General features: G+C 37.5%; 1 protein-coding gene across 7 annotated transcripts in view; it reads right to left on the bottom strand.

Moving 5' to 3' along the window:
* Positions 1–14,618, bottom strand: part of LOC119777832 (teneurin-3-like) — a 488,332-nt gene that overhangs the window by 334,545 nt on the left and 139,169 nt on the right. The gene's annotated exons all lie outside the window — the stretch shown is intronic.

Below are 14,618 nucleotides of genomic sequence, written 5' to 3'. Positions count from 1 at the left end.
AAGTTTCTCAGTAAAATACCCCATATGCTGAGGTCAGCCGCACTATCACTAGCTTTCCAGACACTTCTGGGAAGGCTACAATGTATGTGTGAGAAACAGAGAGATGGCGGGGGGGTGGCGGGGGGTGGGGGGTCATATCAGAGTGGTTGCTGGTGAATTTTAGCAGAACGTATCACTGCTTTTTTTTTTTTTTACAGTGATTAGCATGCAGCCTACCTTTATTAGCAACTATGCTTTGCAGTGATTTGAAGTTGGTAATAGAGTCTTAATTTGTTCTACTGGATAGATGAAGGAATCACAGGAAGGAAAGGCGGGTTGATCGATCAGTTCTTACATGAAAGCAAATTAGAACCGATTCCACTTTAAAGTCATTAAAGCATAAAATATGTTGTGGATAAACACACACCTGTCCCTCATACAGGAGATGCAGTTTACTTCCCAACTCCCTCTGCAGGGTATTTAATTATGTGAGAGCCAATTGATGTTCCACCATGGTAGGAGAGTTGCTGACATATCACACTGCTCTAAATGATAGAATTCTCTATGGTTATGGTGAGGAATTGAATCCTAGTGGTCACCAGGGGAGCCCCAACTAAACAGCTGCATCAGCAAAAAACATTGTGTCAAAGATTTTTCTTTTTTCTCATCATCGGGCTCTGCAAAGGAACACAGAGAAAACGGCTTTATTTCTGAGGAAAAGCAGATTTAAGAAGAATAGCTGCGTTTCCTACGTGGGTTCGATCTGAACTCAAAGACACATTAATTAAAAAATACATAAATATATAAAGATATCTTGCAGATGTGAGTTAATTTTGTTTATTTTAATGCAACATAATCCAACAAAACACGTCTTGGAAAACTGTCTGAAGGCATCGAGTTTGGATGTGAAACCAGAATTTATGGAGGTTTAAGCGATGATCTGATCTATGCAACATAGTTCTATTTCAACCGCAGCTGCAGGCCAAAGCGTCTGACATAACATAAAAAAGTTTGTCTAGCTGACATTTTTGCTAGCTTGTAAATTTCTGAAGCAATGCATTAAAACTTGGATAGACTCTCCTGCACCCCCCTCCGCCCACCATGCTGATAAGGCTTCTAAGCCACAATCACACAAACACTGCTTGTTGTGCTTTAATCAAACCTGAAGTCCTTTTATCAAAGTCATTTAGGAAGGTAGGAAATCTCACCTGAACACTGCTGGGAAGCAAAGCCACAAATTCTCACTGGTTTAAACATGAAGGCATTAGTTCACTAACAAGTTGACAGACTTAGAGCAAACAGGCTGTAAACCAAAGAAATACTGTTTATGACGTTTAAAAAAGATTTAAGGCCAAAGATGTGATCATGTTTAACTCCCCTCTCCTCCTCCGTGTGACTCTAGCCTCTCCCTCTCTGCTATCTTCTCCTCTACAGCTGCGTATTGTCGTACATAAGAAGTAAAAGTCGTAAAGTTTGATGCTCCCCGGATGCTCAACGCAGACAGCTTCAGGTGACAGCGCCCCAAATGACCAACTGTAGGAACTACATTCTCCCCTCATCACACCTGGACTATCCTGGAGGGAAAATGTCCCCCCGATAACAAAGGGAGGGGAAATCAGAGCAGATTGAAATGAATGTGGATTAACTGAACACCAGATTATTATTACCGTGTCCTACAGGTTTAAAAATGTAGAGCCACACATTTACCACACCCTAAGGGGACACATTTGCAGACATTTTCAGAAGGTTTTGTTTCTGCCCAGAGTCCTGATCTATAATGAGATTATCTAAGGGAAGACAAATATCTAAAAAGGGTTCTTGTTTGTGTAACTGATATAACTAAGGCTGAAAAAACATCCAACCGTCTGTATCAGAGTCCTTTGCATACCTGAGAGGATGAGGCTGTCTTTTATAAAGCGTTTCATAAACCATCAGTGTTTATATATGAAAAAGACACCATTTATTAATGATTAACAGGTATTGTGTTAATTAACTGTTACTTTATTAATTTGTTAACATTTAGAAACTGCATTTAAACCATACATGAAATGTAAACAGATCATATACCCCTGTTATGTTAATGTAATCCTAGTATTTTAATCCGCTGTGTGTCAGACAATAAAGCATCTTTAAGTAGCCTTTAAAGTACTTCATAAATAATAATAACAATAGCAAAAATAATAATGATAATAATAATTTTAGATGATGTCACATTTAGAAAAGCCTAATATTCATTCGGTTTCGTACAAATAAAGCTGAAGTCATTCAGCGGCTGCAGAAGGAAGCATCAAAAGAGGACGTAGCGGCATTGTCCTGATGAGATAAAGATCAGAAAAGATAAAGAGAAAGGAGGGAAAAACGTAAATGAGGGATTGAGAGAGCAGAGAGGGGTGGGTAAGAGAAAACGGCTTCTTGGTAATGTCCTTATGATGTAGTGGCTGTCAGAGCGTTTGCTTCAGAGGCCAAATGATCCTGTAAGAACAGAGCTCCTATTGATCTGGCTATCACACTGCACCACATTCTAATGACTGGCTGTAAATGTGTATGTATGTGAGACAGCAGTAAAAAACCAAAATACTGAAATAAATACCAAAAACAGAAAGATGAAAGGAGTCAAAGCTGGCCGACAGGGAGCGTCTGTGTGTGTTTGATCTATAACTGGATGTGTTTGTGTGACTGCCTCAATCTGAATATGACACTTCATCAATACCCCTAGATCACGGTTTATAGATATGAAACTCAGTCTCAATCTGATCTATTTGTTACCTGATCCCTGTTCTCACCTTGACCACTTTTAGAGCATCTGAAGCTACGCACTCACACATCTGCTTACTATTCAGAGTGTAACGCAACACACTCAGCCCATTAGGTTGGAAATCCACAATACATGCAACGTTAAACTATGAAAAAGATAAATAAAAACACGATTTAGGCACAAAAAGATTTCTGTTTTACAGAAAAGCTGAAACTCTACCAGAAATCCTCAAGTTTGCACATAAAAAGGTTAAAGTCCTTTAAATGCCTGTCTGCTATGACAGGTGTATTAATACAGCAGTTCAGTGGATCCTGAGACAACACATGTCCTACTCTTCCATCATTACGTCAAAGTTAAAGGAATTGGTGGATTTTTAACACATCTAGAATCAAACTTTTTTCTTCTTCTGTTAAAGCTACAGTGTGTAATAATTACAGGCATATAAATTCAGAAATTTAATATATTATACATAACTATGTTATTTATCATCACCTATGAGCTCAGCCATTTAACCATAACATTTGCGTTGCCTTAGAATTCGTTATTTATAATTACATAGGAGCGGGTCTCGCAGCCATGGAGGCAGACATCTTTGCGCTACGGCAGCGCAGAGCCAACAAACTAGCGATTGCGAGATCTCCCATGACGCTCGAAAATAACTACGGCAAGTTGAGAGAGATGAACTGAGACGGTACTGAACAGTAGATGGCAGTATTATGCCTGAGAAGCGTTTAGTCTGCCTGAAACCAAAGAAGAAGAAGAAGCAGGTATACTGCGCCTCGGTAACAAGAAAGGTGAACAAGGCGGCAGGCGTGAGTGACTTTGCAAACTGTTTGGCACTGTGTGGCCAAACATCAGACGAATGGAGGATCATGCCTACTCTGTATCACAACGAAAAGCGGCGGACACCGAACCCCCGTCATCTAAGAAGCGGAAACACGACGAGAATAAACGCAAGCGTGAGAAGAAACGGCAAAAAACACGGATCAACATTGGCACGGCATTTACACGATGGAAGTCACTGATGGAGGAAAAAGGTTTTCAAAGTGACGCTCAAGTTGCCAGTTTTCTCTTGGACAGGTAATTAATCCTACACACACAATTGTCTAATATCACTGCAGTTTTTGGAGTACAGGATGCTCAGACCTGTCTAAAACAATAACATGCTGCGTGATGATGCTGTTACTCTCCAGTATACTTATTCAGCAACGTCCCTGACGTTTTACAGGTAATGATTCAGTAATTTTCTGTAAAATAATTTTCTGGATATATACCTCGGTTACTTCTCTCCGGCCTCTCTGCCCTCTTCCTCTCCCTCTTCCTTGCCTTGTAACCCCCGTGCCACAAACAAGACTTGGACTCTGTAAACGGGGAATATATATTCTTCCAGCGAACACAATCTCGCTGTTAAACTAATGACTACAATTACTTCGTCTGTTTATATCACCATGCAAAGCAGCTCACCAAAACGTCACAACGACGTAGAAAAAATAACGGGTATATTTATTATCTTAAGTCTACATGAAATCTATACCCTACACAGACTAATGAAATACTATCTGTAAAATTATCTATGTAAACAAACCTCATCACTTGAGAAGGTAGGTGATGCGGACGTCGTGGAAGACATTTTGTCCCGTAACGCTCGCCGTACTGTTGGGGGGGAGAAGCGGTGGGGGGGAGACGTTCATGTTGCTGCAGTCTGCAGTCTGACCGCTAGATGTCGCTGAAAATTACACACTGTAGCTTTAATAGTTAATCTATGGTTTGGAAAAAGCCTATAATACAGCCTAATGTGAAACAGCACAGAGTTAGAGGAGGCATTTTAAAGAGACTGCATCTAAATCAAAATTATTTAAACAGATTTAAACATTATTAATCAGTATAACTGTGCAAAAGTGGCTTTAAAACACAAAATAAAAGAACAACTTTTTATATTGTTTGGTTTATATTGTATTTTGTTAAGAAAGTGGTTCTTTTTAAGGGTTTTCTTTGATTTAAAAATATTTATGCTAACTTTAATTTTAGACATTTAAAAGCTCAACCTTTAGGCTTTATTCTTGTTTTAAATGTACATTATTCAATGCATATTTTTATTAAATAATGTTTTATTTTTATTATCTATTATCAATATTAATGGAGCCTTTTGTAGTTTTCATTTCTCTATTTTTTTCTTGCATTTTCTTTAAGGGCAGACCAGGTAGCTAACTGAATTAATTGATCCTTAGATTATGAGATATGTTTAAAGACAATATGATATCATACTATATGATGAGGGCTTTGACTAATTATTGTTTTGCTAATCGATTAATCTGTAGATTATTTTTGATAAAACAATTAATAATTGGATAGCCAAAGCTTCATCTAGGAGGATTTTTTTAAAATATAGAATTAAACCAGGGGAAACTAAATATTTCCCACTTGAGGAGTTCTGGACAGAGCATTTAAGATTTAAATTTTATTTAATTTAAAAATGAATGCAAACTGTTAACATATTTGTTATAATTGCTGCTCTAGGTGTGTCGCTCTGTCAGCTAAAGGCCTGTTTCACAGTCTCTATACTCCATTTAATGATTAATGGATTACTAAATTACTTGACAATTATTTCAATAATCAATTAATAATGATTAATCTGATTCATTGTTTCAGCTTTAAATATAATATAATAGAAATAATATAACATTCAATGAACACTGTGATCAAATGAATACAGCAGAGTTTCTGCATTTAAATAAAAATCCAGTAAAAACATGTAAAGCTTATAAGGGAACCGTTTAGAGGTAGATTTGTAGTTTGTTTATTTTACCACAGATATTACATAGAAAAAGTAATAAAAAAACAGTGATTTTACATGCTCTACTTTATTACAGCACACACCCAGAGCATAGGGCACACACACACACACACAATAAACCCGAACATGATGAAATATATCTACAGTTGAAAGCCTTTTATGTTTCCCTCAAGTTATTAAAACAAACAAGTTATCTAGTCAAATAGCAGCAAACATACAGAACTCCTGAATATAAATGCAGAATGTCTCCACTCTTACATATGCACTCTGGTTATTGCAGAGATTTCTCATATCCAGCTCGCATCTCCTGACTTCTGGCTCCTGTTATATCTCTGCATGTGTGTCTGTTCTCCTGTTTGTTTCTTTTTTATTTTTACTATTAGAACATATAGAAAGACAAAAATGTATTTGTGTGTTTATTAAAGTTATCCCCAATAAAACAGGAAGATATTTTAGTAGCAATGTAAGCAAATCAGGAAGCAAAGAAGCGTCCTAACCTAAACCAGTCCATAGCTCACCCTGAACTGGTCCTAAATCTAACCAGTAGCAACAAACAAAGAGAGGACCTGCAAAATGTCCTCACTATGGTACAAACTCCCCTCAGTTTGATGTTGAATGGCTAAAATGTCCGAAGCAGAAGCACCCAGCTGTGAGCAGCTCACATTACCACAGGTCCACCATCAAATACGCCATGCTACAAGTAATGATGGATTCATGTCTCATTCCATGCAAGGTGGTGAACAAATATTTACTGAATCCAATGTTGTTTATCTTTTTACATTATTTTCCAAAACATCTGTTTCTAAGGATCATGTCCAAGTATTACTTTGTGACAGAATGAACCAACGTAAATTTAAAGTACAATATTTGAAATTCAAAGTTTAAGAAATACCAAATCTATGATGAAGTATTAGGGCCAGATTAGAGATTGATTTATCAAAAATATGAGAATTAAGTCATAAAACTGTGAGAATAAAATCGTAACATTATGAGAATAAATTTGTATTTTATGACAACTGACTTTATAATATTAAAACATTATTCTTAACATGGACCTGAAGCTCAATCTCAATCTGGACCTGAACCTCAATCTGAACCGGTACTTCAACCTAAACCTGAAGCTCAACCTGGACCTCAACCTGGACCTGAACCTCAACATCAACATGGACCTGAAGCTCAATCTCAATCTGGACCTGAACCTCAATCTGAACCGGTACTTCAACCTAAACCTGAAGCTCAACCTGGACCTCAACCTGGACCTGAACCTCAACATCAACATGGACCTGAAGCTCAATCTCAATCTGGACCTGAACCTCAATCTGAACCGGTACTTCAACCTAAACCTGAAGCTCAACCTGGACCTCAACCTGGACCTGAACCTCAACATCAACATGGACCTGAAGCTCAACCGCAATCTGGACCTGAACCTCAATCTGAACCGGTACCTCAACCTAAACCTGAAGCTCAACCTGGACCTCAACCTGGACCTGAACCTCAACATCAACATGGACCTGAAGCTCAACCGCAATCTGGACCTGAACCTCAATCTGAACCAGTACCTCAACCTAAACCTGAAGCTCAACCTGGACCTCAACCTGGACCTGAACCTCAACATCAACCTGGACCTGAAGCTCAACCTCAATCTGGACCTGAACCTCAGTCTGAACCAGAACCTCAACCTGAACCTCAACGTCGACCTCAACCTGGACCTGAAGCTCAACCTCAATCTCGACCTGACCCTCAGTCTGGACCTGAAACTCAACCTGAAACTCAACCTGAACCTCAACGTCAACCTCAATCTGAACCTCAACCTGGACATGAATCTCAACCTCAACTTGGACCTCAGCCTCAATCCAAACCTGAACCTCAACATGAACCTCAACCTGTACCTGAAGCTCAACTTCAGCTTCAACCTGAACATTAACCTGAAGCTCAACATTAATCTCAACCTGGACCTGAACTTCAACCTGGACCTCAGCAAAACCTGAATCTCAACCTGAACCTCAACCTGAGGAGAAATATGACATGGAAAGACCATTTTCTGGATAAAGCCAGTTACAGAATGATGGCACCCAGTTTGGTCCTTCTGGTATCTCCTTCATGAAGGGGTCAAACAGACAGCCATAATAACTCACACAGAGGGTTGCTACACCATATATCCTCCCTGGATTAAATAAAACTTCATTCATCATCATCGCTATTGTCTGCTATTTAATCCTTGCAGATTTTCAGTCTAATGAACTGTTTTCAGTAAAAGGCCGAAATCTATGAGCAACTGATTCTGAAAAAAGTCTGGATTTGATCTTTTTTCTCTATGTCTCAAACATGACAGCTTGATGATTAAACCTAAAGATAAAGGATGTACTCTCTATATGAAAACAAGGCCAATAAGGAAGAAGAATTAGCAAAGTAATTATAAGAACCATTAGAGAAACAGAAGAAAATTGATAAAATTCATAAAATAATTTCATATTAATCTTAGAATAGTATGACAAACTATGCTCTCAAACATTTGCTCTCCATATTCATTGACAGGACTTAATCTAAGCAAGGCATATGAAAGGCTGTGTATGTGTGTGTGTGTTTGTGTATAAGAGTTGAGGTTATAGTGTTAAGCGGCTTAGAGATGCCAAATGGATTAAGGGTTTTCCACTGTCTGCACAGTTTTATCTCATCTTCCGCTTCCGCAGACGTCAGTTTGCTTTAAATTAGTCCTTTTTTTCCCCATCTTCCTCTGATGGCTCACTGCTCGGTGAAGCTGTCAGATCCTGTGTATTAGAAGAGAGATGCACCTGTATCAGTGAACGTTTGTGTCCTCCAGTTGAGATCATCGGTATCAAGTAACTGGGCGAGTGCCAACCCAGCACCCATGGGTTCAGACACCATAAAAGCGTTAATCTGGCTGGATGTTAGAGTGTGTGTCCACTGGGGAGCCAGACAGACGTCTGCGGTCTAATATTTCCTCTCAGGAGAACAAACAACACAGAGAGGCTTCTCTCCTTTCCATCCTTCCTTTATTCTCAACTTTCTCCTTTCCCCTTTGCTATCGTTACATCTCCCCACCGCTCTGATCTTTGTCTCTCCCCACTTCACCTTCTCCCTTTGCTCTGCTGTTTAGTCTCCAGCCTTCTTCCGAACAAACGCTGATGAAACACCAGAGGGCTCGGCCTCAGCTTTCCTCTTATAAAACCTCAGAACCTCCAGGATCTCTGAAGTTACAGAATCTAAGATCCACAGTTAAAGGTGGCTTTGTTTCACAGAGAGGTCCTGACCTCACAGCTCCTCTCTATCACACAGAGAGCAGCTCCTCCCTGCTGTCAAGGTTGGTAGTTCAATGCCTGGCCGCTAAGGATCGCCATTGTTTTCTGTTTTATTTGACATTAGACCCGGGGGTCAGAGACGACTTCTGGTGCTTTAGAAAAAGCTTAACTGCACTGAATATTGGGAGCAGAGGCTTCCCTCTAAGCCTGTGAGTTGGAAGCACCCCATTTGGCACTTTTCTATATGATAGAATAGAATAGAACAGAATAGAATAGAATAAAATAGAATCAAATAAAATAGAATAGAATAAAATAGAATTGAATCGAATACAATAGAATAAAACAGAGTAGAATAGAGTAGAATTAAATACAATAGAACAGAAAATTATAAAATAAAATAGAGCAGAGTAGTATAAAATAGAATAAAATAAAATAGATTAGCATAGAATAAAATATAATAGAATCAAATAGATTAGAATAGAATAAAATAGAAACGAATCAAATAGATTAGAATAGAATAAAATAGAAAAGAAAATAAAAATTTACAATTGAAGAGAAAATAAAATTGAGTAGAAAAGAATAAAATAAAATAGAATATAATAACAGAATACAACAGAATACAATAGAGGGGAAAGGCAAATTATGGATTTATTTTCTAAGATCTATGCTGTAATTAAACCAAGTGTTAAATATAATATAATAATAATTCTATTAGTCAGCATAATAATATGAAGTCAGCACAGAGAGCCAAGATAGCTGTGATCTTTCCATCACTGGAGGATTTATTGGTTCCCATACCTTTTAAAAATTCTGTGAACTTTAGTATTTGTGTTGTGAAATTCAGGAGAAAAAAAACAGCAACAAAAAAACCCATTCTTCTTTAAATGTTGAGTTTTACTGAAAAAAATCTTCTAAAGTGATGCTGCCAAAATAAATAACATTATAGCTTCTGTGGAATGACAGCAATGCTTCTTATCTATTTTCTATAAAAGTCTAAAGATGTTAGAAGCCAGTTAGCAGCAGGCAGTGAAATGTCAGAAATCTTTGCTTCTAAGAGAGACTGTTTGGAACTCAGACGGTTTCTGTCTCTGGAAAATAATATGTTTGAAGCTAAATCATTGACAGCATTAAATTAGACATAAAAAACTGGATTTGAATTATAAACACTGAAAATGTATACATTGAAAAGGCAAACACTAAAAAAATCCAATTTTCCTCTTAAACAAGTCAAAATTTATGATGATTCTATCCCTTTCAGCTGAAAAAAAAAACAATCTCTCTCACTAAAAAATATCTGTAGCTGAAAAGGACAGAATCATCATAATTTTCTGCCTTTTTTAGACAGTTTTGGATTATCAATGTTTGAATTTTCAGTGTTCAATGCCAAATCTCCCATTTAATGTCAACACCACTGATTTGATGATAAACTCCTCTACTGAGAAACACTAGGGGCTAAAGAAAGAGTCAACAGCACTTCCACAATAACTTGACAAACTAAGGAAATAAAACTTGTACAGTGACACTAAAGTTCTAAACTCAGAATTGTACAGATGGTTGTTGCCCTAAAATAAGGATTATCTTTCTTTTTGAGTGTATTTCCCTGTTTGCAGAGATGGGAAGTAACGAAGTACAAATACTTTGTTACTGTACTCAAGTAGATTTTTCTGATATTTTTACTTTACTTTACTACTTATTTTTATGGCGACTTTTTACTTCTACTCCTTACATTTTTATACAAATATCTCTACTTTCTACTCCTTACATTTTAAAAAATTGTCTCGTTACTTTAGTTTTGAATCATTTCAATGGAGTTACCGTTATTATTTTTCACGTCATCAATACCAAATTCAGTCTAATTGGATGGGAATCTACATTGCGTTTGTCGCACCACTACAAGATGAATCGACAGATTCGGCGGTATTCATTGGCAGCAAATCATTGCAGCTTGGTGGCGGTGGCGTTAGCATAGTAGCATGGACGACGAGATGATTGAAAATGAACACAACGGAGATCTAGTCCTATTGGCAGACATCCATTTAAAATGTAGGCAACGACATGAAAAAAGTGGTTTCTACTTTTACTTTTATACTTTAAGTAAATTTACAAGCCTGTACTTTGTTACTTTTACTTGAGTAAAGAAGTTTAATCAGTACTTCCACTTTTACCAGAGTATTTTTTAACACAAGCATCTGTACTTTTACTCAAGTACGGAAAGTGAGTACTTTTGCCATCTCTGCCTGTTTGAATGACCAAAGCAGCCCAGATGACAGTGACTTGATATAAACACAGCTCTTACTTACTATTTTATAAACTTGAGAGTTGTTTGAGCAGTTCTTTTCAGCCGTATTGCACTTTCGGGCTCTTGTGCACTGATTACATTTGATATATCTCAGACTGTATTGATGATAAACTGGAGTCACAGAAAACTGCATAAGTGGGCGGTATTCCTTTCAGCAACAGCCTTCGAAATAAAAAGAGAATGGCTTCTTAGGGGCAGAAGTCTGAAGTAAAGACAAGCATCACCTTCGTTTGCAAACCCAGCTTAACTCATGCCCCAGCAATATAGGATTGTGTTGTCTTCCCTCCATTTTGCCAGTGGCTGCCTTTATCAGTACCAACCTAAGCAGGCCTTTACTTTGAACCAGATGTTAAACCCACAGATAGATGACTGATTCTTTTAAGGAGAAAAGCTTCAACGGGATGGACTAGATTACAAACATCAGTATCAAACATACATTTTATTAGTAGTAAACTGTCCTTTCATAAAGCTTTGCACACTGATGACACATGAGGAGCAGTTATCATCATGGGAACCATAGGCTTAGAAAACGTGCATATTGAAACAGACCAACGGGTCCACACCTTTCAATTTGCATGTTTTCAAAACAATAAGAAGGCTTTGTTTTTGGTCCACTCTATAAAACCTCAAAGTCAACACTATTTTTTGACATTTTGAATTGAAAATGCTTCCTGGATGGGAAGCCAAACGTCTTAAAAACTTGGAACAAATTCCAGTGGATTTTTTTTTTTACTTTTTGGAATGACTGACCTGGATGACTGAGAATCTTCACCAGCATTTTGTTCCTTTTGCTTCATATTGAAGTTTGAAAAAACAAACTGTGCTACGGAGATGGCAGCCGTAGAAATGAAGAATAAAAAAAATATATATAAAAAAAGAAATCTTCAAGTGAACTTTTAAGGAAGGCATAAAGAAACAACCCTAAACTCAGAACTTATTTTATGTGTAAAAATTTACTGGAACATCTTTTCTACTTTCAGAGAAAATCTTACTAAAGCCTTTCAACTGTCGTAGAGCGATGCATAAATATGGTTGTTAACAAGAAAGCTTTATAGACTAATGAATGGAGCCTCATATCATTTTTGGCCAAGCAGTATGTTACATTAATATATGCTGTAAAATGTATAAAGTTATTTTACACTGTAAAGTGTAAAATTATAATGTGAGTCATCAGTAGCAGAGCTGACATCACTAAGGCAGAGTTGCACTTTAAGATGCTAAACAGGACCCTGCTGACAGCATGCGAGCTGAACTAGTGCTGCAGGTGTTTGATGCTGAATGTGGTGCAGTACAATGAAGGGAAAATGCTTCACGAACACCTAAAATGGCCATGCAACATCAGCTGGATTCTGTTTCTTCCCATTAGAGTCATAAGAATAAAACAATGAAAACCAAGCTACCTTTTGACCTCTTTCTAACAGATAAAAAACTGGACCATATTTATGCCACGGGGTGCAAATGCGCTGCAAATAAAGTAAGCATTGCAAACAAAAAATGAGGCAATCACAAAATATAAGACAGAAAATTAAAAAACCAAGTGCAAACGTACTAAAACGTACTAAAACGTACTAAAATAAACGGACTGCAAACACTGATCTGGGATCAGACCATGAGGGGTAAAAAAGGAACAGAATGCAGGAAAGAAAGAAAAGTAAAGTTTCCCTTTAAGCCTCTTTTTAAACTGTGAACGGCTCTAATCATTGTTTCCACGTCTTTATGTGTTTGCAGCAGGTTTGTTTTTTTTTCAATGTGGAAGCACTTTGTGTTTCTATCTTTTGTGATTAAACTCAGTGTTTTTCCTGCAGTTCTCTCATGTGTTAATCTTTTTTCTGCGCATTCTGCCCTCAATATAATTTTTAACACTTATATTTGCAGTACTTTTATGTATTTGCAGCACATTTGCACTCCCTGGTCACCATAGTACCAAGATACAACTTTAGACTCCAGTTAATGGGTACTGGCACATCCCGATCAGTTCGGGAAGCACGACCCATCCTTTGCGAACAGAATAGTAAGATCCGATCGCTGAAAAACTACGTAATAACTGTACTGAAAATACTTATTTTATACAGTTAAAACATTAAAGAATGCTAAACTACATTGTATACAAAATATTAAAGACCTTTCTATTATTAGGCTATTATAGGCTATTTAAGTGTATTGCTTTTTTTTTGTTTTTATAAAATTAAATATTTATGCAAATACGCAATATTTATGCAAAATTATTGAAAAGGAAGCCCGCTGGAAAAAGAATAAAAAAGCAAGAAAAAAAAAGCACTGCCTACCCGCAAGTTATTCTGTTTTGGCATGCGCAGGACGGATCGTGCTTCCGGGACGGATCGGGTAGCGCCAGGTACAATCTGACTGAATAACTCACAGTGGTGTCTCTCTTACACTTCTCTGTCTGTGCTTTAAACATTTATTAACTTGTGTTAAATATTTACATGTTGTTTGATCTGAATAATGCAGTTTTATGAAAACTGCCTGCAACCTCGCATGATGCATGACTTCCATCATTAATTAGATAAATATGTGGATTCCTTGGCTTGGTTTGTTCAGAAGCCACCCGGTCCTGCAGCGTCTCAGGCCATCGGTGTCCTCGCCAACACGGCTAAGGATCAAACATCTGAGCCACTTCACCTTCATGCATGCTCCCTACAATCAGCAGCCCGTACACAAGCTAACTTCCTGCAGCATTTTAAACTAAAGGATACACAAAAACAGACACACACAGCTGCTCTTTAAAAAGTCAATTAGCCTTGGAAAAGTTGACGACTACTAATTTTTAGAGATACGGAGCGTTTCCTCCAGAGCACTGACATCCACAGCATCATGTCATTTAATAAAAACATGATCGAACTTAATATAACTAAAGACAAGGACTCAGCAGTTTATCTGGCTGTTAATTACAGCGTGCCATCTTTTAATGAAAACGTGTGTGTGTGTTTGCTGAGTTTAATGAAAACACTGTATTTCAGTTCATGTGTGTGTCTGCTGGTGTGTGTACGAAACTCTTCCCAGAGAACACCTGTAAGACAAAACTAGCAGGAGAATTGGCTAATATGCTTTTTAAACATAAATGTATATGAGCACAAATGGACCCCCCACCCCCCCATCCAAACCCCATGGATCATAAACATATAAAAGTAAGACCGCATGCAGGCAGCTTTGTAGCCATTAATTAAATCCTAAGCACAGTATTTTGAGATGCGCTCTGAAAAGCAGCCACCACCCTGGTTTTCACCACCAGTCTCACTTTTTCTCCTCCTCTAAAATAAAAACATGTTGGAAAATTGGATTTTTAATGTGACATCTTCGCCATGTGAACAGGAAATATATATATATTGTTTTTTAAATAAATATATATATAATTTTTATTTTGTATTTTAAGTATGATATATATTTTACGGAGTGCTACTGCTGGTCATTCATCCCTCCTGCAACCAGACTCTACAATGCCACACTACAAAGGCAATAACTTGTGCAATTTATAATGTGCTAATTACTATTTAATACCCTAATACCCGTATG

Source organism: Cyprinodon tularosa, unplaced genomic scaffold, assembly GCF_016077235.1.
Source record: "Cyprinodon tularosa strain WSP-4 unplaced genomic scaffold, ASM1607723v1 ctg128, whole genome shotgun sequence".
NCBI classification, from domain to species: domain Eukaryota; kingdom Metazoa; phylum Chordata; class Actinopteri; order Cyprinodontiformes; family Cyprinodontidae; genus Cyprinodon; species Cyprinodon tularosa.
This window is presented reverse-complemented; position numbering and strand designations above follow the sequence as displayed.